Source organism: Echinops telfairi, unplaced genomic scaffold (genome assembly GCF_000313985.2).
Source record: "Echinops telfairi isolate 266 unplaced genomic scaffold, ASM31398v2 ScPeMD7_11;HRSCAF=52, whole genome shotgun sequence".
In the NCBI taxonomy this organism is placed as follows: Eukaryota; Metazoa; Chordata; class Mammalia; order Afrosoricida; family Tenrecidae; genus Echinops; species Echinops telfairi.
The window spans coordinates 32,833,427-32,836,563 of record NW_022103908.1 but is presented as its reverse complement, the minus strand read 5'-3'; positions in this window follow the sequence as shown (position 1 = coordinate 32,836,563).

The following is a 3,137-nucleotide window of genomic DNA, read 5'->3' as shown; positions in this document are numbered from 1 at the left end:
TCTTAATGTACATTTGCTCTTGTATATAAACCTCTTCCTTATACACATATATGTGTCCATGAATTTGTTTCTCTAGTCTACCCAGACTAACACAATATAGATATGAGTACATAGTTCTGTTCCCCTCTCGTTATATATATATTTACATATGTGCATGCCTGTGTTTAGACTTCTGTAAATGTTCTTTGCCTCCTGGTTCTTTCCTCTATTTCCTTTTACTTTCCTCTTGTCCCACCATCATGTCCCTTCTTAGAAACATTTTTCAAATTCATCTGTTTGGATGGCTGACAGCACTTCACTCATTTTTTTTTGTTCACCTCTTCTATGTTGTCAAATCGCTGTCCTTTCATGTCCCTCTTCATTCACAGAAACAAAAATCACTCACATAGAGAGAGGTCAGGTGTATAGGGCAAGAGAGGCATGCTGATTTTTGCCAAAAACTCGAACACTGATCAGGTGCATTGTCTTGGTGGCAAAACCAACCCCCTATCTGCCACAAATTGGGCCTTTTGTGGTCCTCACACTGTTATTCCATTTTCTCAGAACCTCGAAAGAGAAAGCTTGATTTACAGACTGACCTGGTGGAGCAAACTCCAAATGCACTATGAGTCAACCTTTTCATCCATTCGAGACATTGATGGACATCCAGAATGAGGTTTGACACTAATTGACATTTATTCTTTTTTGAAATGAGAAAACCACTCTTACTCTTGAGTTTTTCCTATAGTGCGTTCCTTGAAAGCTGTGCTTAACCTCACAACAGTTTCTGTATCATCTTTCCCAAGCAGGAAACATTATTTCTCAGCTGCACCCTGTTATTTTAAATTGGCCATCACAAAGATTGAGGTTTGAGCAAAACTGCTTATACAAAAAAAAATCACCGTGATAAGAGAACCTTCCCAGGTGACGGCACTGGGTACACTCACTCAGAGCAAATTGTTCAATGCTCACCTAGCAGGAAAAATGGGTATTGCGAAACCTCTGCTCTACCCAGCACAATTCCAGTTGGGGGGGGGGCACCCCCTCTTATATTCATTGTCTGCCCCAAAATTACCTGAATCCATTAAGCTAATCAGGCAATGAATCTTTAAAATTTATAAAAGGTAGTTCTTGCTGTTTAAAATTATTTTCCTCAATTCTTCTTAATAATACACTTTTCTTTTTTACTCAAAATTGTATCAGTTTTTCCTCATCCAGAAAACAGTTCAGTGACCAGTGAGCCTGGTCAGTGCACACAGTTAATTCTGGTAAAGCTGGACGCATTAAGCATGGGCCTGGAGGCAGAAGCTTTCAGGAAGGCTAAATACAAGATTGGATCTGTGGGTTCCAGTTTGTAGGAGGACTATGGGAGTTGGGTTTAAGAAGATTATATTGAGGGGTCAGAAGGATGGGTGGGAAGCTTGGAGCCGAAAGGGAAAGAGAATGCATCAGCATTTGCAAGGAAAAGGCGAGTAGTAGGAGAGATGTTTTGATCTGGTTTTTAAGTGATGTTGGGTGATTTGTTAGGCCGGTTGACTGGAGAACAAATCCAGAGACACTCATATATGTTTAAAAAAGAGCTTTATGTCAAGAAGTAATCATATATAGAGTAAACATCTAGCTCAGTTCTACTGGAGTCTATAAGTCTGGTACTACTCCATAAGTCCTTCTTCAGATTCACACAGCCATAGGCAGTGATGCAGAATGCAAGACTATCACAAGTCAGTGAATGCAACAAGCATGTGGATCCAATGCCATCACAGGACTGTGGCATGTCTCAGAGTGACCCTGGCAGGAAGGTGAAGGCAGAAAAGGAAGAGGTGGTTCCCAGGGTCCTCCTTAGGAGAAGGTCATGCCCACAAGGAGGCAACATCAGGCTGTGACCCGATTGACAAGTTGCTTACCACCCATACACTTTTGTATATCTTCAATTGGACATGAAATTGTGTAACAACCACAGGGATAGAATACGTGTGTGTGTTTGTGTGTGTGTGAAGGCTGTCCATAGATGGTTTTTGTTGCCAGAACCAGATAAATTAATTAACATATAACTAGTACACACCAATTAGCAATAAAGCTGAAAGGAGAGTAGATGTTTTCTTAACCAACCTCCAGTTGAGTCACCCCATTCTTGAATTTCTGAAAGGCCCAGACTGAGAATGGAGGCTAGGCAGTCATCTTCTACTATGGTTCCACACGTCTTGATCCAGCAGTTGGCACTTGACCTCAGGAGGAAGCAGTTGGACTCACCCTAAGTTTTCGTGCCCAGTGCTGCTTAGTAGAAATACCACTCTTGGATGGCTTCAAAGAACAGAACTTTATTATGTCACAGTTCTGGAGGTGAAGAGTCCAAATCAGGACCTCAGTCATGCATGTCTTCCTTATAGGCAGTTCAAGGATTTCTCTGATAACTCTTACCTGACATCTGACTTGCTCTGCGCATTTGTCTGTCTAAACCACTCCTTTAAGCACAGAACTGATTCAGTTCAGAATTCCCCTTTCTGGAGTCTCTGTCTATGTTGTCGCCGGAAATCAGGATTGACTCAGTGTCAGTGAGAGGAGATGATCTTATTAGCATAACAAAGAAAAAGACCTATTTCCCAAACAGATACCATCCACAGATTAGGGGGTTAGGATTCAAATATATATTTTTGCAGAACATAATTCACTCCATAACAGCAAGTTGACTGCATGTGCTATGGCATTTGTCTGTTTAAAGTGATCATGAAAGCTCAAACTCCCTGCCATCAATTCCCTTCAGACTCATAGTGACCCTACAGGACAGAATGTAACAGCCCCTGTTGGTTTCTGAGACTACTACCCTTTATGGGCGTAGAAAACCTCATCGTCCTCCCGCAGAGCCGCTGATGATTTTGAGCTGCTGACCTTGTAGTTAGTAGGCCAACTCCTAACGCATTATGCCACCATCCAAAGATGAGCTCTAACCTGTTTTCATAGACACTAAGTTGAAATCTTTGGGGGGAAAAAAAGATAAAATTAAGTGGATAATTTTTAAGCTGTTGAAATAGCGATGGGCAAGATAATTTTTAAAAGTGGGGATATAGTCATAACATCAAGATGTTTTCTATCCTCAAGGTTGCATCACAACTATCCATAAGTGATGGAATGATGCATTGTTGGGAGCTTATGGAAAAGTT